Below are 26,208 nucleotides of genomic sequence, written 5' to 3'. Positions count from 1 at the left end.
CCACCTTGCCACTAACCAGCAGTGTCTTTTACGCATCACGACCTATCACCTGCACATTAAGAGTGGAAGATTTTCATTTCTGGAAGGTTCTTTTATGGAGATGTGGGTGCCGCCCAGTTGCGACTTGTCATTCAGGGCAGGTGGGGCAGAGCCAAAATGCTTTGGTTTTTTTGGGGGGCTTTGCCTGTTTTGCATGTTATTTTTGTCATTAATATGTCACACATCAGTTTGTAAATAATGTAAAAATATATATCATTGAGTTAATAAAGCCGCATACAAACATGGCCTTTTTTGGTTTTCTTGATTAAGGCAGTTACAAAATTCAGGTGTTTTATTCTAGCTCAGTGCTTTCTGTGGTGGGGCAAACCAGCAGAAAATACGCAGCGTTGCGCCGTGATTGGCTCAGTGTTCTGTCACTCATGGGGACACTACGTCACTGCCAAGTCTAAGGGTAGAGCTAGAAAATTCAAGACACTTGGGTGCTGCCATAGAGTTACATTAGAAGTGCCCTTAGAGGCTCAAGATAATTGGCCACAGATAAAATGACGTCAAATCACATTAAATCTACAATAGCTTTGATTGGACTGATCCAACATACTTTCAAAGTCTAGCTAGCAGTCATCCTCATGAATCAAGTTGATAGTCTACTGGCCAATCCTTTTTAATCCTTATCATATGGAGAGAAATAAGGAAGATGAATGATAGACAATGCTCATCGGCCATTCAACATAAAGACTCACATTGGATGCAAATTCAATGAGTGGTTTAGAAGGAATCAGTGTGGCTAACTGCAAGCATTGCGAAGCAATTACTAGCCTGCTATTCAGTGGAGTAGCTGTGTGGTCCCAAGTCTAAGATTAAGGCTATTTTTTTCCTAGTTTAAAATTCTAAACAGTCAACATTGGCCATGCTGTCAATGAAGCATGATTTGTGCCGTGCTCAAAACAACTTGACTTGGAACTGCAAAATCTGACTTTAGTGAGTTCAAGACAACTGGGAACTCGGAATTGTAAATTCGGAACTCTGGCCTCTTTCTAGATATACGACATGAAGATCACTGATGTGACGTCATCATGATTCCTCATTTTTTTTTTGTTCCCAGTAGTTTTGAAAGCACCATGGGTTGTCCAGGGCAGAGACGTTTGCTCTGCAGGTTCTATCTGAGCTGCTGGAGAGACGATACGGATACACACTCTGTCAGCAGGCCAGGACGACCTCCCTGGAGAAGGTACCCAGACACAAACACATTTCTATTGAAGTTTTGCTAATGCTCTGTGTCATGTTACTGCTTTGGGCCAGGATTCAATCTGATAGTGGGCTGTTGACAATGCAGCTTTTAAAGGCACTTTCTAATTGAGCCGACATATACAGTGTTCACCGTAATTGCGATCTCTGGGATTGCAGGAATATTGCCTTTAAAAGCTGCACTGTTGACAACCCACAATCAGATTGAATCCCGGCCTTAATCTAGATCAATTAGGCACATAAAATTTGCTTTCGAGAACTCAATCGTGGCACTTTGAATCTTAAATCTACTGCATAATCCCCGTTCAACAAATAAGACTAAATTCCCATGTTTATGACGTTTTAAACTTTTTTTCTAGTCATGAAATCTATGCAGCCTACTCAATCACTTTTTATAGCTACTATTTACAGGCCTCCTGGGCCATATACAGTGTTCCTCATTGAGTTCCCGGAATTCCTATCGGACCTTGTAGTCATAGCAGATAATATTCAAATTTTTGGTGACTTTAATATTCACATGGAAAAGTCCACAGACTCACTTCAAATGGCTTTTGGAGTCATCATCGACTCAGTGGGTTTTGTCGACTATGTCTCTGGACCTACTCACTGTCACAGTCATACTCTCGACCTAGTTTTGTCCCATGGAATAAATGTTGTGGATCTGAATGTTTTTCCTCATAATCCTGGACTATCGGACCACCATTGTATTACGTTTGAAATTGCAACAAATAATCTGCTCAGACCCCAACCAAGGAGCATCAAAAGTCATGTTATAAATTCATAGACAACAAAGATTCCTTGATGCCCTTCCAGACTCCCTCTGCCTACCCAAGGATGTCAGAGGACGTCAAGTCAGTTAACCACGTAACTGAGGAACTCAATTTAACCTTGCGCAATACCCTAGATGCAGTTGCACCACTAAAAACGAAAACCATTTCTCATAAGAAACTAGCTCCCTGGTATACAGAAAATACCCAAACTCCTCTTTAAATCTGCGTATTCCTTCAAAGCTCGTTGTCCTAAGTCTGCACAACTCTGCTATACTATATCTCTTAACACAATGATGAAAATAATCATGGCCTCTAAACCTTCAAGCTGCATACTGGACCCTATTCCAACTAAACTACTGAAAGAGCTGCTTCCTGTGCTTGGCCCTGCTATGTTGAACATAATAAACAGCGCTCTATCCATCGGATGTGTACCAAACTCACTAAAAGTGGCAGTAATAAAGCCGCTCTTGAAAAAGCCAAACCTTGACCCAGAAAATATTTTAAAAACTATCGGCCTATATCGAACCTCCCATTCCTCTCAAAAATATTAGAACAGGCTGTTGCGCAGCAACTCACTGCCTTCCTGACGACAATGTATACGAAATGCTTCAGTCTGGTTTTAGACCCCCTCACAGCACTGAGACTGCAGTTGTGAAGGTGGTAAATGACCTTTTAATGGCATCAGACCGAGGCTCTGCATCTGTCCTCGTGGTCCTAGACCTTAGTGCTGCTTTTGATACCATCGATCACCACATTCTTTTGGAGAGATTGGAAACCCAAATGGTCTACACTGACAAGTTCTGGCCTGGTTTAGATCTTATCTGTCCAAAATATATCAGTTTGTCTCTGAATGGTTTATCCTCTGACAAGTCAACTGTAAATGTAGGGGTTCCTCAAGGTTCTGTTTTAGGACCACTATTGTTTTCACTATATATTTTATGTCTTGGGGATGTCATTCGAAAACATAATGTTAACTTTCACTGCTATGCGGATGACACACAGCTGTACATTTCAATGAAACATGGTGAAGCCCCAAAATTGCCCTCGCTAGAAGCCTGTGTTTCAGACATAAGGAAGTGACAGATGCTTGTTCTAGGTCCTAAGAAACAAAGATCTTCTGTTGAATCTGACAATTAATCTTAATGGTTGTACAGTTGTCTCAAATAAAACTGAAGAACCTCTGCATTACTCTGGACCCTGATCTCTCTTTTGACGAACATATCAAGACTGTTTCAAGGACAGCTTTTTCTACGTAACATTGCAAAAATCTGAAACTTTCTGTCCAAAAATGCAGAAAAATGTATCCATGCTTTTGTTACTTCTAGGTTAGACTACTGCAATGCTCTACTTTCTGGCTACCTGGATAAAGCAATAAATACACTTTGGTTTGTGCTAAATACGGTTGATAGAATCTTGACTAGAACCAAAAAATGTGATCGTATTACTCATTACATTACATTACATTTAAGTCATTTAGCAGACGCTCTTATCCAGAGCGAGAGTGCTAGCCTCCCTACACTAGCTTCCTGTCAAGGCAATGGCTGATTTCAAGGTTTTACTGCTAACCTACAAAGCATTAAATGGGCTTGCTCCGACCTATCTCTCTGATTTGGTCCTGCCGTACATACCTACACGTACGCTACGGTCACAAGACACAGGCCTCCTAATTGTCCCTAGAATTTCTAAGCAAACAGCTGGGGGCAGGGCTTTCTCCTATAGAGCTCCATTTTTATGGAATGGTCTGCCTACCCATGTGAGAGACAGACTCGGTCTCAACCGTTAAGTCTTTATTGAAGACTCATCTCTTCAGTGGGTCATATGATTGAGTGTAGTCTGGCCCAGAAGTGTGAAGGTGAACGGAAAGGCTCTGGAGCAACGAACCGCCCTTGCTGTCTCTGCCTGGCCGGTTCCCCTCTTTCCACTGTGATTCTCTGCCTCTAACCCTATTACAGGGGCTGAGTCACTGGCTTACTGGTGCTCTTTCATGCCGTCCCTAGGAGGGGTGAGTCACTTGAGTGGGTTGAGTCACTGATGAGATCTTCCTGTCTGGGTTGGCGCCCCCCTTGGGTTGTGCCGTAGCAGATCTTTGTGGGCTATACTCGGACTTGTTTCAGGGTGGTAAGTTGGTGGTTGAAGATATTCCTCTAGTGGTGTGGGGGCTGTGCTTTGGAAAAGTGGGTGGGGTTATATCATTCCTGTTTGACCCTGTCCGGGGATATCATCGGATGGGGCCACAGTGTCTCCTGACCCCTCCTGTCTCAGCCTCCAGTATTTATGCTGCAGTAGTTTGTGTCGGGGGGCTAGTGGCAATTTGTTATCTGGAGTACTTCTCCTGTCTTATCCGGTGTCCTGTGTGAATTTAAGTATGCTCTCTCTAATTCTCTCTTTCTCTTTCTCTCTCTCGGAGGACCTGAGCCGTAGGTCCATACCTCAGGTCTACCTGGCATGATGACTCCTTGCTGTCCCCAGTCCACCTGGCCGTGCTGCTGCTCCAGTTTCAACTGTTCTGCCTGCGGCTATGGAATCCTGACCTGTTCACCGGATGTGCTACCTGTACCAGACCTATTATTTGACCTTGCTGGTCATTTATGAACATATGAACAGCTTGGCCATGTTCTGTTATAATCTCCACCCGGCACAGCCAGAAGAGGACTGGCCACCCCTCATAGCCTGGTTCCTCTCTAGGTTTCTTCCTAGGTTTTGGCCTTTCTAGGGAGTTTTTCCTAGCCAACGTGCTTCAACACCTGCATTGCTTGCTGTTTGGGGTTTTAGGCTGGGTTTCTGTATAGCACTTTGAGATATCAGCTGATGTACGAAGGGCTATATAAATACATTTGATTTGATACTTTACAGAGAAGCAGACGACTCATAATCCTCCTGTCAGCCCAGAGTGGATCCCCTCTGGACTCCAACATGAATCCTGATTACCAGTTATTATGCAACAGAAGCTGCAGGACCACCCTGGCTAAGACCAACAGATTGGCCTATACGACGCTTTGATCCAACATGGGCTCCAGGTGGTCCTGGTGGAGACAGATGCCAAGGGAGACTACACCTCCCTGCTTGAGTCACTAAGCTACAGTAGGAGGAAGCCATGAGGTGGAGGCCCAGCTCTGGAAACAGCAGCTCAACTGCAGCTCCTAATGGCTACTTCTGGAAGTGTATGAGATACCACATGCCCTCTGAGCCAAAAAGGGGGTCTGAATCCTCAGCCAACAACTGCGATGTATAGAACTTTATCAAACACCTGGGACATACTATAGCACAGAACTGTATTAGGTATTTGACAATGTGTATAATGTCTTTATATGGATATTTTGCTCTATGGCTTGGATGGCCAACCTTGGTCCTAGAGCTTATTCCTGGAAACCTTTTGCTGTGTAATTGAACTGTGACCTCAAGTCAAGCCTTGAATTATACTATGACTGTCGTCATAATTAGGAGACCAAGGCGCAGCGTGATAAGCGTACGTAACTCTTTTAATGAAAAGAACGAACCGTGACGCTATATGACTAGTGCAAACAGGCAACTAAACATAGAACATAACCCACAAACCAAAATGGAAAATGGCAATCTAAATAGAATCCCCAATCAGACAACTATAAACAACTGCCTCTGATTGGGAACCAATGCAGACCACCATAGACCTACATTACCTAGACATACGAAAACCCCATAGATATACAAAAAACATAGACAGGACAAAAACACACACAACCACCCTTGTCACACCCTGACCTAATCAAAATAACACATAACATAGATAAATATGGTCAGGGCGTGACAATGACCTGTTTGTTTATTTTAATGATTAAGATGGAAAGAAGTGGAGGGCGATCAAGATGAGTCAAGATGCAACCCAAAACATGTATCATCATTGAAAAGGAAAAGGCACAGCACTCGCTGACCATTAAAAACAAAGTATTTAAGCTTTTATCATAAAGAACAACATATGTTTTTGATGGTGAACAAGCATTGGGCATTTTCTTTTCCAATTTATATGATTGAGATACCAGTGTGATTGAGTATCCTCTTAAGAAATTTGTAAATTGTGCAAATTGAGAGGCTTTTTATCAATAACAGAACTATTAGTGTAATATGTCAGTGTAGTGGTACTGTATACACTGGTACGACTGGCCTGGTACTATTTACAGTAGTGTCAGTATAAACTGTGGTTGGGTTGGAAACTGCATGGTCTCAACCAAGGTCTCCACTGACTTAGTAAGTCTATTTTCAGTCTCTAATGGTACAGGAACCACATCAGCTGTGCGTACCTTTTGTACTTTATTTGTTTATTTTAGACTGTACATTTAAAATATGATGAAGTGTGTTGAACTGGACAATGTTCTTATCAATAGCTGTTGAATATAATGGCTGATATGTTAGAGAAGATCATTAGTTATGACAGTGTTTCATTACGGGCCCAGATTAAATTCAAACTAGTGTGTGTATTTCTGATAGCTTGTTGTACACTGCATATTTTAATGTATCTATGTTCCAGGAGGAAGGCAGCAGACACCTGCCTCATGTCTGTGACAGAGGTGATTGTGGTCAAAGCCCAACTGTTCAACAACTCAGTCCTGTTCAGCCATATCTCAGAGCTAGCAGACAGCATCGCTATCCCATGTCCTGACCCTCGTGGAACAACTGTGTCAGGATGGGAAAGGAAATTTAACCGGAATACTAACACAAGCGATGTACCATTGGTTCTCAACTCCTGCCCTAAAGCTCCTAAGGGTTGCCTGTGTTTTTGTTGTAGCCCAGCACTAACAACCAACTCATCATCAAGCTCTGCTTTAAATGTTGGTCTGCTGTTTTGTCTTTAATTCCAAACGAATGTGAGAGTTCTGTCAGTTTACGGCGCTTCCAAAGCAGAGGAGGGTATCTACCCGTGTGTGTGTGTGTGCCTGTGGGAGCACAGTGGGAAGGTTCTTACCACTTCTGCATCCAGGGGACTAAAAGTCCAAGGTAAGTAGGCTGTGAATTGATGACTGCTCTGTCAGTCTGCTCAGCATTTGATTTAATTGATTAAATCTTTACTGAGATAGAGACCTCGTCCAACATACTGTAGTTGCAGGGTGTAAGGGTTTTCTTCTGGTGAAAGAGAGGCGGACCAAAATGCAGCGTGGTGGTTATTCATGTTTTTAATTAAGACGACTATACATGAACAGACTATACATGAACAGACTATACATGAACAGACTATACATGAACAGACTATACATGAACAGACTATACATGAACAGACTATACATGAACAGACTATACATGAACAGACTATACATGAACAGACTATACATGAACAGACTATACATGAACAGACTATACATGAACAGACTATACATGAACAGACTATACATGAACAGACTATACATGAACAGACTATATAAAAACATGAACAGTCCTATCTGGTGCAAACACAGGGACAGGAACAATCACCCACAAAACCCAACACAAAACAGGCTACCTAAATATGGTTCCCAATCAGAGACAATGACTAACACCTGCCTCTGATTGAGAACCATATCAGGCCAAACATAGAAATAGACAAACCAGACACACAACAGAATTCCCACCCAGCTCACATCCTGACCAACACTAAAACAAGGAAAACACATATGAACAATGGACAGAACGTGACACAGGGTCAGCAATTTTACAAATACAAACGGGGAAATACAAGCAACCCGCTTATCTCGAGTGGCACTTGCGGCAGCCACAATAATCAATAACATGTTTGTCGAACCACTTTTTAAAAGTATCCAAAAGTATCTTTATTTTCTGTGTATTAGTCTCCTTCAGCTCCCTCCACCTCCCATCCTCCTCAGACAACGTGCCTAGAGACAGAAGCACAGAGACCACTGACCTGGGTAGGGAGCACACCTGGCTCAAACACTTTCAAATAATTCTGCTTGATTTGGTTTGCTCTGTATATCTGTCAGTCTTCACAGTATCGCTCGTTCTTTATGGGCACCACTAAGAAGTTGAGTTGTGAAGCGTTTTGTGGACAAAACATCATAGACAACTGTCACGTGGTGGGACATGAATGGAGAGAAAGTGTGATCGCAGAAGCAAGACTACTCAGTGAACTTGACCATATAGATAGATAGAGGACTCTAGTGCCCACAATCTGGTTTTATCAAGGGCAGCACCATTGAGGACTTTCATCATTTTAAAGTAGTCAACTAGGTGGGACTTTCTATGCGTTAAGGAAGGATTACATAATTCCATATGGGTCATCAGAATGGATCAGCCAATGATTTATACTCCTGAGCAAACGTTCCACACCTGCAGGTGGCAGTAAATCGCCAAACTTGGCTTTATACCTGTTGGCAGTATGCACCCTTTCAGTTTGTTTACTAACTCATAGCATAGTAGAAGAAGAAAATTGACTACATGAAAATGGAGATGCCTCAATGGCGCTGCCCATGTGCTCACCAGTAGCAGTAAGTGGGTCAAATCAGCAGGAAAACAAGCCAGGGAAATAAATCCATATTACAACCTATGCGTTGTGATAATTGCTTTGTTTGCTCTACAACCTGTTAGCTCATATGCCTTGACACACTGATATGTAGGCCTAAGGCCGAGACAATAAGAAGACACAGTGCCAAAATAAAATCAACCACACCGTTGTTTCATCACAAGACAGCTACATCTGTCTGAGGAAGTTCACAAAACGTATTGCATGTAATAAACAGTTACATGACCTACAGCATGGTCAAGCAAGTTAAATGTTTCTGACATTTTCGGATTACAAGGTGTGTGTGTAGAAAAAACATGTTGACTCACCCTACTTGTAGAGAAACGCCAATGCCACCCTCCTCTTTCATGTTACCGAAACGGTCATACACACTTTTCATTTTTGTTGTCCTAGGCTACCTGGGTAAAATGCTTGCTCACTAGCCTAACTTCCTTTCATGGGCAACTATGTGCCAGGCCAGCTAGTTAACATTAGCCTAACGTTTACTACATCTAGCTCCATGTTAAATTTCCATCCTCTCAGGCCAGGAGCACAATGGATTTTTTCCAGTTTTTTTCAGGAGCACAACATATGAATTTATGGTTGGATCAGAATCACCGTTATAACCATTGGCCAATACGGAGAATTAAGTAAAGCCACAAGTCCAAATCTCTATCTCCATCCATAGCTAATTCAGGAAAGGGACGATTTTAGTTAGCTAGCCACTGGAGAACAACGACACAATGGGATGCAACAACTCAAGTTTTCTGTCAATGACGTTTGGCTTCTAATCCAAACTGGCTTCCCTTGAGACTTTTTTGGGGTGTGCCAAGGACAATTCACAGCTTAGCTTACTCAGTGTAGGTAAATGCTTATTGGCTATTATTATTGAATTGTTTTTTATCAAGGGAACATAAATGCTCGCTGGTTTCCCCTAAATTCAATGCTCAGGCGGCAAAAATGTCATACTCTTTTTGACCAGACAGGATAGATGGGCGAGACATACAGAGACCGAGGGGAGCTGTTTCGTTCGCTTGGATGCTTTCTCCAGTGAAATATATTCAGCCTCTTGCAAATGGAAGGACATTTATGAAACACAGCAAGACAAAAGATCAATTCATTTGAATGTTTTTTGGTCATTTTTGGTCTGGCTTCCCTTGGCATCCATGAATGCATGCCACTGGCACTCAGACACCATAATGGGACAGATAAAAAGAGTCCTCTATGGTACACACGCATGCATGCAGGCACACACACCCCCTTGTTTTTTTAGAAAAAAGCAACAGAATGTAAACACTTCCTTGAAAACAACACCTCCGATTTGCTATTGATAATTCATTAATGTGTGAATGTTCTGTGTGTATTTGTTACTGTAGAGAGTAGTGAAAATCACCTATACTCACTGAGCTTGTCTGATGCTGTAAGATTACGGTTTGATGAAATAAGACAACTGCCTCAAGAGGGCACCAGAGATCAGAATAATCAGAAAACCTAACCTGACCCAACTATTCTCCTCCCGCTCCTGCTGGCTTTTGCAGATTCTGCTATTACTCTCCTAGAGTTGCCGGTAATAGGTTACACGAGGAGTCAGCAACCTTTCTCATGTTGAATGACAATTTATCTTACCGTTTCTAGGGAAACAGTTTAATTTAATTTATAATAACATCTTCATATCTCAAAATCTGTGTGGTTATGTGGTTAATCACAATTCTATCCAAATCTAAATTAAAATGATACAATCCTAAAAAGTAACTTCTATTGCCATTGCCAACTATGTAAAAATAGCCGACATAAAGCCAACAAATAAATACATTGCAGCCTGCAGGTAGAAATTGTCCTGAGAAAAATAAATATCCTATTAATCACATTGGCTACATATTGGCTGTCTGCAACAAACTTGAAATATTGTATCAACTATTAACTTGGGTCCAGCCTGAATCTTGCACTAGCGAACTAAAATATTCCAGGCCCTCAGAGTTTCCTGTGCCAGTGAGCTCGGGAATGTTTAGATTTGTATAATTGTGATTTACTGTAGATAGAATATAGATTAACCAGACAATGATTTTGAGATACAAAGACTTATACACTGAACAAAAATATAAAAGCAACATGTAAAGTGTTGGTCCCATGTTTCATGAGCTGAAAAGATCCCGAAATGTTCCTTAAGCACAAAAATCGTGTTTCTCTCAAATGTTGCACACACATTTGTTTACATCACTGTTAGTGAGATTTCCTTAATTGCCAAGATGATCCACCCACCTGACAGGTCTGGCATATCAAGAATATGACTAAACAGCATGATCATAACATAGGTGCACCTTGTTCTGGGGACAACAAAAAGCCACTCTAAAATGGGCAATTTTGTCACACAACACAATGCCAAAGTTGTCTCAAGTTTTGAGGGAGCGTGCGGGAGCGTGCAATTGGCATGCTGACTGCTGACATGCAGACTGCAGGAATGTCCACCAGAGTTGTTTCCAGATAATTTAATGTTCCTTTCTCTACCATAAGCCTAGTTATGTATCTAGTTAAACGAATACTCTTGGTGGACCAAGATTTGCTTTAGTCGGGGACGGCCCTAGTAGAAATGCAGGTAATGAGCTTAGATGCCCAAAGAAATTCTGAGGGAGGACCCTCTGCCAGGTTATGTCCCCCCCACTTCTAGAACCAAAGTTGAGACCCTGATATATTGTGTCATTTTAATAACATATTTTCTCTAGTTATTTTCACCACAACTCCAGTATTTTTCCTTCAAAACCTTCTTTTTAAATAGAGAGCCAATTTATTTTCAGTTTTTTATTTCCATGACTGATCAAAACAGACATATGGTGAGCAATATGTTTGGAACATCGAATCGCAATGAAATCACTATCAAATCGCAATACGTAAAGAATCAGGATAATCCTAAGAATCGCAATACATATCATATTTGCACCTAAGTATTGTGATAATATTTGTCATGTTTTGTCTTATATTGTCTTGTCATTTTGCTTTTCCTTCTGTTCGTTTTCCCCCTGCTGGTCTTTTTAGGTTCGTTCCCCTTTTTCTCTCTCCCTCTCTCTCTCTCTTCTCTCTATCGTTCCGTTCCTGCTCCCAGCTGTTCCTATTCCCCTAATTAATCATTTAGTCTTCCCACACCTGTTCCCTATCTTTTCCCCCTGATTAGAGTCCCTATTTCTCCCCTTGTTTTCCGGTTCTGTCCTGTCGGATCCTTGTATACTGTTCACCGTGCTGTGTCTTTGTTTCGCCCTGTCGTGTCGTGTTTCCCTCAGATGCTGCGTGGTGAGCAGGTGTCTGAGTCTGCTACGGTCAAGTGCCTTCCCGAGGCAACCTGCAGTTCATTATCGAGTCTCCAGTCAGTTCTCGTGATTACGAGTGAAATGGTTTCTTATGCTTTATTTACCGCTCCGATTTGTCTAGGAGTATTGCTATTTCCTTAAACTGGATTAAAGACTCTGTTTTCGCCAAGTCGCTTTTGGGTCCTCATTCACCTGCATAACAATATTGTATCGTGAGGTCATTGGCATTTCCCAGTTCTAGTAGAGGTGTGGAGATATCTTCAAGGCAGAGTATCTTCATGGCTATCCTGACCATAGACATGACTATCCTGACCGTGATTATCAAGGACCTCCAGTCAGAGTTCAAGTGTGTGGCTCTCCTCTTCCGTGGAGAGCAATAAACAGTAATAAACTGTTAAAAACATCAACTTCTTCCACTCCTCTGTTGTGTACCCAGACTGGTGGTATATGCAGGAGGCTGATGGTCATTTCCGTGATGTTGTATTGATTAATGTGACGACTGCTGCTCATCAAATGATTAATGGTTCATAATTACGTGATTAAATGAATTAGGTCATTATTAACTCATTAACCTGGGGAACCATGGGGAAAGTTTGGTTTTATCGAGTTTCTATTTCCCAAATTAACTCAAAGACTATCAGAATATCGATTTTACAACAGTCGGTAATTAATCAATTTCCTCTACAGTCTCATTCTGAATGTCGCATAATCCGTAGTTCTGCACAAACCCGAGTCCCACCAATGAGTCCGTACCACACCAGTTGAGTTGATTATATATTTACAAACAAGCTAAAATTATAATATAAGATACACATACACAAACATACAGTCTAGGCCAGGGGTGTCAAACTCATTTCGCATCGTGGGCCACATACGGCCTAGGGAGATGTCAAGTGGGCCGGACCATTAAAATTATACCATACTCTGCTATAAATAACCAAAATATCATGTCTTTCCTTTGTTTTGGTGTAAAGAAGCACAAGAACATTAGGAAAATATTGAAATTTAATGAACTATCCTTTTACAAAACATTTCATGAAACACCTCATATTTCCTTAGACAAATGTGCAATTTAATCATTCACAAATATGCATTGCAACTGATCCCACTGATTGTACAAAGGCACAAAACTTTAATTGGTACTGAAAAATATAGTAATGCACTTTAAGATTAAATGAGACTTTTAAAGAAAGGAATTTTTAAACCACTTACACATACGCATATAAAATCTAAATGTAATCCTGCGTACACCTTACAAACTAAGGAGAGTGATTTTAAATGTGTAATGAAGAAAGTGTTGCCTGTCCTGTAAATCTGTAAACTTCATACATGAAACATACATACACATACAATACATACTGAAAATGTATGGAGTTGTATGAACAGTAGAATTCCATCACACAACTTTTGTTTTGAAGCTGCTGACTAACATTAAAGTGCACATTTTTTAAATCACCACAGTAAGGATTCATCTTCACAGAGCTGTATTCTTTCAATGCAAACAGTATCTAAGGCAGCATTTTAAAGGTGTTAGTCTAGTCTGGACTTGTATTTGTACCTGAAACTTGGCATCTTTTGACCTGTACAAGTGCATCAACACCAGGTGTCATGTCCTGACTAGCTGTCACTTTCAGAATGTCATTTAAGTGCTTGTTTGTGAGCCTTGAACGCATTTTTGTTTTATTGATATTCATCACTGAGAAAATTTGGTCACAAAGGTAGGTTGTCCCAAACATGCACAAAATTTTAGCAGCCAGGGCTGTTAATTTGGGGTACCCTGGTAGTAGATACTGATAAAATCTGTCCAGACCTACAGAGGCAAATTTGCCCTTCAAATCTGCATCACACTGCAAATCAATTATCTCTAGCTGAATTTCGACCGGCAGATCAGAAGCTTTAACTGTGAAAGGTGAGCGAAAAACTGAAAATTCTGTCTCAAGTTCACCAAATTGAAAACGTTTCTCAAACTCCCGCAGTAGTCCTGCACTTTGTACCGTTTCATGTCCGCATCAGGTCTGGTCACACACACATCTCTCAGACAGGGAAATGAGCAGGGTTGCCATTTGCCAGTTGCATCTCCCACAAAGTCAGCTTCAACTTAAATGCATGTATGTTGTCAGAAAACTGTGTGACAACTTTTTTGCAGCCTTGCAACATTTTGTTCAGATTGTTCAAGTGTTCAGTAATATCAACCAAGAATGCAAGGTCCCGTAGCCATTCCTGAGATTGTAATTCCAACACCGGTTTTCCTTTTTCTCCATGAACTGTCCGATTTCCTCTCGTAGATCAAAGAAATGCCTCAGCACAGCGCCTCGGCTTAACCATCTCACTTCAGTGTGGTATGGCAGGCTGTGGGTAATGTTGCTGTCGCTGAGAAGTTTGTCAAACTGACGATGGTTCAGACCTCTGGACCGGATGAAATTTACAGTGCGAACAACCACCTCCATGACGTGGTCCATTTTCAGCGACTTGCAACACAATGCCTCCTGGTGCAAAATACAGTGAAATGTCCAGAAACGATCTCCTCCATTAAGGGCTTGTACTTTGTCTTTGAACTTTGTCGCGACACCTGCTTTCTTTCCGACCATGGATGGCGCGCCGTCTGTAGCCAGGCTGACAGCGCGGGACCAGTCCACTCCAACTCTGTCCAATGCAGCAACGACAGAGCCGAAAATGTCCTCGGCTGTTGTGGTGTCCATCATTGGCACCAACTCAAGAAACTCTTCAGTAACAGTCAATGTCTCATCAACTCCTCGAATAAATATGGCCAGTTGGGCCACGTCTGTGATGTCAGTGCTCTCGTCAATTGCCACGGAAAATGCAATAAATGACTTGACTCTCTGTTTCAATTGACTGTCTAAATCTGCCGATAGTTCCGAAATCCTCTCTGCTATAGTATTCCTCGTCAGGCTAATATTGGCAAAAGCTTGTCGCTTCTCGGGACATACAAGTTCAGCCGCCTTCATCATGCATCGTTTAACAAAGTCACCGTCGGAATACGGCTTCGATGCTAATGCTATTTCGCTAGCAATTAGGTAGCTGGCTTTTACCGCTGCTTCACTGACTTCTCGGCTCTGGATGAAAGTTGACTGCTGTTTCCTCAGACCCGCCAGCAATTCGTTAATCTTATCTCTTCTCAGTTGTCCTTGCAAGCCGTCATATTTTTCGCTGTGATGAGTCTCGTAGTGGAGTCGAATATTATATTCCTTCAATACCGAAACTTGTTGCAAACACACCAAGCACAAAGGTTTTCCGTGCATCTCTGTAAATAAATAGGACGTGGTCCATTTTTCTTTGAAAATTCTACACTCCTTATCTACTTTTCTCCGTTTGGATAACGACATTTTGGCTAAAGAAGGTGTAGCGGAGAGGTAGAGACCAAGGTATTAACAACGTCGTAACAAGCAGCAGATGGCGCATTGATACCGTCTGCTGTTTTCAGTCTGTCTCAGTGATGCGGCTTGTCTTCTACTCTGATGGAAAGAGTGCGCCCCTTAGCGGATAATCCATGAATTGCAGCGAATTAAAAATATTAATTCCATGTCTTTTATGCATTTTTTCCACTTTCAAATTATTCTGCGGGCCTGATCGAACCTCCTTGGGGGCCGGTTCCGGCCCGCGGGCCGTATGTTTGACACCCCTGGTCTAGGCTATTGATTAGAACTTAGTACAACAAAACAGCTCCCTAGTGGGCCAACACAATATGACACGTGTTACATAACATGGTGATTTAAAAGAGAGAACGAGAGAGAGTACAAGAGAGAAAACTACACTTGGGTGCATTTGTCAGCGATGCTTATTTTAACCCTAACCTTGCCCCGAACTGCCGCTCTTATCGGTCAGAAAATAATGATGTAATTACGTGTTGAAGGTCTCTGATGGGGGTCTCTACATGGACCGTTTCTGCTTCTCTGATGACGCACTTCTCTGGTGTAACCTGGCTTCACCAGGCTCTGGTCCACAGTGAGATGTTTATGGGGGTTATGGGGCAGGGGGATACACACACCTACCCCCAGCCTGCATCACCTGTTCCGTAAGTGTCACGCCTTGGTCTTAGTTTTTGTGTTTTCGTTATTTATTTGGTCAGGCCAGGGTGTGACATGGGTTTTATTTTGTGGTGTGTTTTTGTATTGGGGTTTAGTAGGTATTGGGATTGTGGTTGAGTAGGGTTGTCGAGCATAGTCTATGGCTGCCTGAGGCGGTTCTCAATCAGAGTCAGGTGATTCTCGTTGTCTCTGATCGGGAACCATATTAAGGTAGCCTGGGTTTCACTGTGTGTTTGTGGGTGATTGTTCCTGTCTCTGTGTTTGTTGTCACAAGATAGGCTGTATAGGTTTTCGCGTTTTGTTTGTTGTTTTGCATATTTAGTTATTTCATGTATCGTTCTATTTTCATTAAAGAACATGAGTAACCACCACGCCGCATTTTGGTCCGACTCTCTTTCTACAGACGAACGCCGTTACAGAATCACCCACCACACCCGGACCAAGCAGCGTGGTGACAGGCAGTGACAGCAGAAGCAGCGAAAGGAGGAACGGACATGGGAGGATGAATTGTTCGGAGAAGGACCCTGGGATCAGCCTGGAGAATATCTCCGCCCCAGCTGAGAGGCGCTGGTATGAGGAGAAGCAACAGCGGCAGCAGGAGCAACAATATCGGGACTACACTACTTGGGAGGAAATAGACAGGTGGGCGGTCGACCCAGAGAGAGTGCCGGAGCCCGCCTGGGATTCGCTGGAGCAGTGCGAAGAGGGTTATATGAGAATGGAGTTGGAGAGACAAGCACGGCGGCGCAGAAGGAAGCCCAAGAGTCAAGCCCAAAAAATGTATTGGGGGGGGACTCAGGGAGAGTGTGGCAGAGTCAGGAGTCAGACCTGAGCCAACTCTCCCTGTTTATCGTGAGGAGGCAAGGAGGAGACCAGAACCAGAGCCGGTGTTAGAGGTGAGCGAAGCAGAGACTGTGAAGGAGTTAATGGGGAAAGTGGAGGAGAGAGTAATGAGGGAGTTGCTAGCTTGGTGCTTTAGGTACGATATTCGTCCGACGGAGCGTGCCGGAGATTTGATGGCACCTGGGTCAGCGCTCCATACTCGTCCTGAGGTGCGTGTTAGTCGGCTAGTGAAAATTGTGCCAGCCTCACGCACTGGGCCTCCTGTGTACCTACCTAGCCTCGCACGTCCTGTGCCAGCCCTGCTCTCAGGCTCTCCAGTACACCTTCACGGTCCGGTCCATCCTGTGCCACCTTCACACACCAGTCCTCCGGTGGCAGCTCCCCGCACCAAGCTTCCTGTGCGTGTCCTCGGTCCAGTACCACCAGTTCCAGCACCACGCACCAGGCCTTCAGTGCGTCCTGCCTGTTCAGCGCAGCCAGCGCTTTCCTCCTCTCCTGTGATGCCAGAGTCTCCCACATGTTCAGTGCTGCCACAGCTGCCAGCCTGCATGGAACAGCCTGAGCTGTCAGTCTGCAGGGAGCAGCCAGAGCTACCAGTCTGCATAGAGATGCTAGTCTGCATGGAGCAGCCTGAGCTGCCAGCCTGCATGGTGCAGCCTGAGCTGCCAGCCTGCATGGAGCAGCCTGAGCTGCCAGCCTGCATGGAGCAGCCTGAGCTGCCAGCCTGCATGGAGCAGCCTGAGCTGTCAGTCTGCAGGGAGCAGCCAGACCTGCCAGTCTGCATAGAGATGCTAGTGTGCATGGAGCAGCCTGAGCTGTCAGTCTGCATGGAGCAGCCAGAGCTGCCAGTTTGTATGGAGCAGCCAGAGCTGCCTGTCTGCATAGAGCAGCCAGAGCTGCCAGTCTGCATGGAGCAGCCAGTGCAGCTAGATCCGCCAGTCAGCCAGGATCCGCCAGTCAGCCAGGATCCGCCAATCAGCCATGATCTTCCAGATCTGCCAGTCAGCCAGACTCTTCCAGATCTGCCAGTCAGCCAGACTCTTCCAGATCTGCCAGTCAACCAGACTCTTCCAGATCTGCCAGTCAACCAGAGTCTTCCAGATCTGCCAGTCAACCAGACTCTTCCAGATCTGCCAGTCAACCAGACTCTACCAGATCCGCCAGACAGCCAGCCAGGATCTGCCGGAGCCAACTACCTGCCTGAGCTTCCCCTCAGTCCCGAGCTTCCCCTCAGTCCTGAGCTTCCCCTCAGTCCCGAGCTTCCCCTCAGTCCTGAGCTTCCCCTCAGTCCCGAGCTTCCACCTCAGTCCCGAGCTGCCCCTCAGTCCAGTGGGAACCATATTTAGGTAGCCTGGGTTTCACTGTGTGTTTGTTTTCGCGTTTCGTTTGTTGTTTTGCATATTTAGTTATTTCATGTATCGTTCTAATTTCATTAAAGAACATGAGTAACCACCACGCCGCATTTTGGTCCGACTCTCTTTCTACAGACGAATGCCGTTACAGTAAGAGGGCCTCCTTAAGGTGGCATGAGGGAAGGCGGGGTATCACATGCTCTAAATCAATGGAAAACTATATTTTTCGGACCTCTGAGAAACCTGCCTGTCTACTTACATAAAGAAGGGTTGACTATTATGAAAATAAAATAAAAGCACAAGATGGTCTACTGTAGGTTGCCTTTGAGTTTGTAAAGAGCTGCCTATCATTTACTCATGACATGCAATAAAGAGAAAACGATCATGTTTCTGTCCTTTCTGTCAGTATTTATTGAGGTCTGTGTGAATGGTTTGGCTGCACTGATGTTGGTTTGCCAAATGTTGCTGCTACTGCTGTATCTAATCATCTCCCAACCATCTGTTCTCATGACATTTAGACTCTTCTCTGGCACACACCTTCTCATGTTACACAGCTACACACACACACCTGGGGACAATGTGAGCACGCAGACACACACACACACACACACACACCTGGGGGGGACAAGGTGAGCACGCAGACACACACACACACACGAACAGCTTCTAATTAGTTGTTAAACATGTTATTAAAAAGGATGTTTCAAGTGTCAAACTCAATCCTGTCCACAGGGAGGCTACAGGCTGCACTTACACTCTGTGACCCCTCAACTACACTAATCGACTGAGTGCAAAGGCAGTTTGCAGTTATATCTACTATACAATGTAGATAGTACTGTACCTTTCACTCATGAGAATTATTTATCAACCTTTCAAAAGTCATCATCATTATTCAGTCATTCATAGTCATGCATTGTTACGGGTGCTTATCTCGAAACAACTATGTGTTACGGCAGATGAGTGAGGAGGTGTGGTGTCAGGCGCAGAGAGCAAAAGATGTGGGAAAAAACACGCCCTAATGTCCCGGATAAATAACATGAACAAAATACACTCAAACAAAGAACAGACGAACAAGCCCGCACGAAACAGAAGCGGGCTGAACAAACTATATATAACCCTACCCTAACAACCAAACAAGAAACAGGTGCTACCAATCAGACAAAACCAAAGGAACACAGAACAACGGATCGGTGATAGCTAGTAGACAGACCGGCGACGACGACCGCCGAGCGCCACCCGAACAAGAAGGGGAGTCACCTTCGGTAATATTCGTGACACTATGCTATTTAAATATATGGCTCTGTCTCTCAAACCATGTGAGACATCCAAGTTTTTGTGTTTGTTTATGGATAGCCTGTCTTCGGATAAATAGCATATTATTTATGAAATTAATATTTTGGGGTGAATGAATGTGACCTATCTGCCCACTGGGAACAGACGTCAGTTAAACGCCTAATTTTGATTTACATTTGGTTCAGTTATCAACTAACGTGAATTCAACGCGAAATCAACAAAACATTTCACCATGTTATTGGATTTTGGTTAAAAGTCTGGTGATAAAAAAGGAGGCAGTGACTTTTTCTAAATCAAATCAGTTTTCCACGTTGATTCAGTGTCATCGGAATTTATCTTTTTTGTTGAAATAATGAGGAAACAACGTTGATTCAATCAGTTGTTGCCCAGTGTGTAACGGTTTTCGTTGGGTGAAGGAGAAGAGGACCAAGGTGCAGCGTGGTAAGTGTTCATTTTAATAAACAAAATAAACTGAACACTGAAATGACAAAAATAATAAAGAGCGAGAACGAAAACGAAACAGTTCTGTAAGGAATACGCACAAAACGGAAAACAATCACCCACAACCAAAATGGGAAAACAGGCTACCTAAGTATGACTCTCAATCAGAGACAACGATTGACAGCTGTTTCTGATTGAGAACCATACCAGGCCAAACACAATAGACTACCCACCCCAACTCAAGCCCTGACCAAACTAACACAAAGACATTTAAAAGGAACTAAGGTCAAAACGTGACAGTACCCCCCCCCCCCCCCAAAGGTACAGATTCCGGTCGCAAAACCTGAACCTATAGGGGAGGGTCTGGGTGGGCGTCTGTCCGCGGTGGCGGCTCTGGCGCAGAACATGGACCCCACTCCACCATAGTCTTGGCCAACTTAAGTGGCGCCTTTGGAGCGGCGACCCTCGCCCCGGACCTCATACTGGGGACCCTAACAGCGGGCCCTGAATAGACGGGTGACTCCGGCAGCGGCGTAGTGAAGGATGACTCCGGCAGCGTCGGAGTGAAGGGCGGCTCCGGCAGCTCCTGACGGGCGGCTCTGGCAGCCTCTGACTGACGGGCGGCTCTGGCAGCTCCTGACTGACGGGCGGCTCTGGCAGCTCAGGACAGACAGGTGGCTCTGGCAACTCAGGACAGACAGGCGGCTCTGGCAGCTCAGTGCAAACGGGTGGCTCTGGCAGCTCAGGACAGATGGGAGGCTCTGGCCTGGAGAGAGAACCTGGAGGGAGGAGAAGGAGAGACAGCCTGGTGTGTGGGGCTGCCACAGGACCCACCAGGCTGGGGAGACCTACAGGAGGCCTGGTGCGTGGAGGAGGCACCGGATGGACCGGGCTGTGGGGAGCACTGGAGCTCTGGTGCGCAGCCTTGGCACCACTCCTCCAGGCTGGATGACCACTTTAGCCCGGACCATCCAGAATGCAGGCACAGGTTGAACTGAGCTGTGGGTGAGCACTGGAGATCTGGTGCATACTACTCGCACCTCCTTTCAACCGCTTCTTTCAACCACTCCAGCCAACGCTTGACAATGCGCATGGTGATCTTAGGCTTGTGTGCGGCTGCTCGGCCATGAAAACCCCTTTCATGGAGCTCCCGATTAACAGTTATTGTGCTGACGTTTTTTCCAGAGGCAGTTTGAAACTCGGTAATAAGTGTTGCAACCAAGGACAGAGGATTTTTACGAGTTACACACGTTAGCTCTCGGCGATCCCGTTCTGTGAGCTTGTGTGGCCTACCACTTCGCTGTTGCTCCTAGACATTTCCACTTCACAATAATGGCACTTACAGTTGACCGGGGCAGCTCTAGCAGAGCAGAAATTTGACAAACTGATTTGTTGGAAAGGTGGCATCCTATGACAAGTTCTCTCACATCACCCCGCTCCTCCGCTCTCTTCACTGGCTTCCAGTTGAAGCTCGCATCCGCTACAAGACCATGGTGCTTGCCTACGGAGCTGTGAGGGGAACGGCACCTCAGTACCTCCAGGCTCTGATCAGGCCCTACACCCAAATAAGGGCACTGCGTTCATCCACCTCTGGCCTGCTCGCCTCCCTACCACTGAGGAAGTACAGTTCCCGCTCAGCCCAGTCAAAACTGTTCGCTGCTCTGGCTCCCCAATGGTGGAACAAACTCCCTCACGACGCCAGGACAGCGGAGTCAATCACCACCTTCCGGAGACACCTGAAACCCCACCTCTTTAAGGAATACCTAGGATAGGATAAAGTAATCCTTCTCACCCCCCCCCCCTTAAAAGATTTAGATGCACTATTGTAAAGTGGCTGTTCCACTGGATGTCATAAGGTGAATGCACCAATTTGTAAGTCGCTCTGGATAAGAGCGTCTGCTAAATGACTTAAATGTAAATGTAAATGTATGACGGTGCCACCTTGAATGTCACTGAGCAATTCAGTCATGCTATTCTACTGTCAATGTTTGTCTACAGAGATTGCATGGATGTGTGCTCAATTGTATACGCCTGTCAATAACGGTGTGGTTGAATAAGACAAATCCACTAATTTGAAGAGGTGTCCACATACTTTTGTGTGTAAATAGTTTATATTTAGACCTGTTGTGACACAATATATTGCGTTATTTTATGACTGGTTATGTCCCCTACATAAGAGTGTGAAAACCCACAAAACCTACCACACAAGGCAAACGTTCTATTACACCATAGCCTAATTGTCAACAGTATGTTTATGTTATAACTTTTTTTAAATTGACCATGATAAATCATCATTGTAATTGCGCACACATTGATGTCAGACATGCACCGACCCCAATGCTCTGTTTCTGATGACTGGTGTCATGATGTTGGCCTGGGGGGGTTGGTTTATGACAGTCATAAATACCTCTTCACCCCGCTTTTTCCTCTCTCTACACTACTGAGGTTACATTTGCAAAACCCTTGGTTAACATAGAGATTCTGGGAAAATCAGTAGGTGGGAGGAAATTAACTATATTCTGGTAATCCGACCAATTGAACATATGCGGTGGTACTTAATGAATATGATGTCAGATCGGTTGTCATCTGAGACATTCTCATCAATGATAGGATGACAAAATCTACAGTGGAAAATCTACACATCAACGTTATCGGATTCACATGGAATTGTTGTTCAATTTAAATGTTTGAATAGGAAATTATTTGTGATGGGATTAAATGTTATTTTAGCTTCTAAAATGTGAGATTTGGGTTTTCATAAGATAGGGCTCTGCTCAATCAGTGGCCCGCCCCTGTGAAGGGACATGGGCTATAAAACTTTTCAAACACGCCCTCCTATCTCTTCCTATATAAGCCCTTGACGACAATATAACTTCCTGTTCCGAGGACGTGAGGACGACGGTCCTATGTCAGAATGGTTCAGATAATAACTACAGAACGAAGCCAACATCAGCATGAGCTTTGGTTGCAAATGGTATGAACTTTTAACTCTTATTCACTAGCTGTTGAGTAAGCAACAGCAGATGCAAACAAGGGTTACGAAGGAACAGACAGAGTATCCCGTCTATCACCCAACAACGTTACTACAACATATCCAATTGACAACCAGAGACATTCTTCAAAGGACTCGGTTGGGCAACACGGCCTCCCATCTACCACCAACCTCCCAAAGCGCAGCTCAGAGTAAATACAGTATATCACAAAAGTGAGTACACCCCTCACATTTTTGTAAATATTTGAGTATATCTTTTCATGTGACAACACTGAAGAAATGACACTTTGCTACAATGTAAAGTAGTGAGTGTACAGCTGGTATAACAGTGTACATTTGCTGTCCCCTCAAAATAACTCAACACACAGCCATTAATGTCTAAACCGCTGGCAACAAAAGTGAATACACCCCTAAGTGAAAATGGATCACTCTTCCAGAAACGTTAAAATGAGGGCCAGGTTGTCAGGATGGGTAATGTACTGTATAAGTACACATTCATCACATGCAAGTTCCCCTCAAGATGCACTTCATTTTAACTAGCTATATGCTCTGTAACAACTAGTAATTACATTGTACTTAGGCAACCATCACATGTGCTTTGAAATGGTGTGTGATGACACTCGCATTAAATCTGTTTTCATTAGCTCAACCAAGTTGACCCAGATGGTAAGCTTTATTTTATGGGCAAGTGCTAGCAACAACATTGACTGGAGATATATTTTGAACAATGCACATTAATGTTTAAGTAATTAGTGTCTACTGAGCATAGGCTATAATATCTCAGACACCCAGTACATCCACAAGGGATCGCAACCTTTGTCAAAGTTGTTCATGAATCAGATGCAGCTCAGATGAAGCAAAACACTAAGTTGGTGAATTAGTGTAAACTTGCACCAGGCACATGTTTTTATTACATTATAACTATAAGTAGTTACAGTTAACTACAAAAGTTGTTACAGTATAAATGCACATGTAATTAAGCATCCTGTCGCTCTGGATAAGAGCGTCTGCTAAATGACTTAAATGTAAATGTAAATGTAGGACCTAGGATCCTAGACCTAGGATGCTAAATTATGATGTACTAGTGTGTTTATTCTCCCACATGATTCTTAGTCACACCACACGGGGAAAGTCTAAATAGGGCCCACTCATTGTGCAGTGCAGTAGGCCTATAGTCTGCAGTAGGCCTATCTGCTCAAAGCCTATCTGCTCAAAGTAAAATGATGCTAATTTTGCTCAAATTAATGAATTGAAATAATAAATCATTGGCCTTTTAAGATAAAATAATGACATTTCAGTTCAAATAGAATTTAATTTAATCTCTAGAATCCACTCTTCATTTTCTACATTTTTTTATTGAACCTTTATTCAACTAGGCAAGCCAGATAAGAACAAATTATTAGTTACAATAATGGCCTACATGCAGAGGTTAGACAGAAAACTCTTTATCTGTGTTTTCAGATCGGAAGGTCTAGGATGCTTAAAGTTTTCTACCAGATGGTTGGTGTAGACCAAGGCATGCAGGAGAAAGTGTCACTTTGTGAGAAACTGTCCTGCAGCAGAAGTGAGGCTTAAGACTTTTCATCCACAGCAGAAACAACTTACCTGGAGAAGGTAAATTCTTTTAGACAGTTCCCTTCCCTCTCAGAGGCTAATTTAACAGTAATAAACTGATAAAAACGTGAACTTCTTCCACTCCTCTGTTGTGTCCCCAGACTGTTGGAGGCTGATGTATTCAGCCGAGCAGGAGGCTGATGGTCATCCTGACCCCCAGCTCAAGCTCAGGGTCAGGCTCAGGGTCGGGATGTCAAGGGTCAGGGGGCCAGTGGGCTACTCGTCCTCACTGACCCCTGCAGAAGACTGACTGTCTGTCAGGTGGGGCTCCACCAGGCTCTGGTCCACAGTGAGATGAGTGTCATCCTCATCCAGCTGGGGGATATGGGGGAGGGGGGCTACACAGACCTGCCCCCCAGCCTGCAGCACCTGTTCTGCAAGAGCTCCCCTTTAAGGTGGCATGAGAGAAGGAGGGGTTCAATGTTGCTTAACTCAAATTTTGAGAAGAGGCATTGCGCATGGTGATCTTAGGGTTGTGTGTGGCTGCTCGGCCATGGAAACCCAATTCATGAAGCTCCCAACTAACAGTTATTGTGTTGACATTGCTTCCAAAGGCAGTTTGGAACTCGGTAGTGAGTATTGCAACCGAGGACAGATGATTTTTACGAATTACGCACGTCAGCACTTGGCGATCCCGTTCTGTGAGCTTGTGTGGTCTACCACTTCGCAGCTGAGCTGTTGTTGCTCCTAGATGTTTCCACTTCACAATAACAACACTTACAGTTGACCGGGCTGCTCTAGTAGTGCAGAAATTGGACAAACTGGCTTGTTGGAAAGGTGGCATCCTATGACGGTGCCACATTGAAAGTCACTGACCTCTTCGGAAAGGCCATTCTACTGCCAATGTTTGTCTATGGAGATTGCATGGTTGTGTGCACCTCTCAGCAACGGGTGTGGCTGAAATTGCCAAATCCACAAATTTAAAGGGGTGTCCATATACTTTTGTATATACTAGTCAAAAGTTTGGACACAACTTCCAGGGTTTTTCTTTATTTCTTACTATTTTCTACATTGTATTATAATAGTGAAGACATCAAAACTATGAAATAACACATATGGAATCATGTAGTAACCAAACAAGTGTTAAACAAGTCAAAACACGTTTTATATTTGAGATTCTTCAAAGTAGCCACCCTTTGCCTTGATGATAGCTTTGCACACTCTTGGCATTCTCTCAACCAGATTAACCTGGAATGCTTTACCATCAGTCTTGAAGGAGTTCTCACATATGCTGGGCACTTGTTGGCTGCTTTCCCTTCACTCTGCGGTCCAACTCATCCCAAACCATCTCAATCGGGTTGAGGTTGGGGGATTGTGGAGGCCAGGTCATCTGATGCAGCACTCCATCACTCTCATTTCTGGCCAAAGCCTGGAGGTGTGTTGGGTCATTGTTCTGTTGAAAAACAAATGATAGTTCCACTAAGAGCAAACTAGATGGGATGGTGAATCGCTGCAGAATGCTGTGGTAGCCATTCTGGTTAAGTGTGCCTTGAATTCTAAATAAATCACTGAGTTTCACCAGCAAATCACCCCCACACCATCACCCCTCCTCTTCCATAATTAACGGCGGTAATCACACATGCAGAGATCATTAGATCATTAGTGAGACTTCTGTAGCTCAGTTGGTAGAGCATGGCGCTTGTAACGCCAGGGTAGTGGGTTCGATCCCTGGGACCACCCATACGTAGAATGTATGCACACATGACTGTAAGTCGCTTTGGATAAAAGCGTCTGCTAAATGGCATATATTATATTATTATTAGTTCACCATCTCTGCGTCTCACAAAGACACATCGGTTGGAACCAAAAATCTCAAATTTGGACTCATCAGACCGAAGGACAGATCTCCAGGT

At 43.9% G+C, this 26,208-nt stretch overlaps 1 pseudogene; it reads left to right on the top strand.

The window, feature by feature from the left end:
• Positions 1–2,079: 2,079 nt before the first annotated feature.
• Positions 2,080–12,154, top strand: LOC124044449 (annotated as a pseudogene).
• The last annotated feature ends 14,054 nt before the right edge of the window (positions 12,155–26,208 follow it).

The sequence above is a fragment of the Oncorhynchus gorbuscha genome, linkage group LG09 (genome assembly GCF_021184085.1).
Source record: "Oncorhynchus gorbuscha isolate QuinsamMale2020 ecotype Even-year linkage group LG09, OgorEven_v1.0, whole genome shotgun sequence".
Taxonomy (NCBI): domain Eukaryota; kingdom Metazoa; phylum Chordata; class Actinopteri; order Salmoniformes; family Salmonidae; genus Oncorhynchus; species Oncorhynchus gorbuscha.
This window is presented reverse-complemented; position numbering and strand designations above follow the sequence as displayed.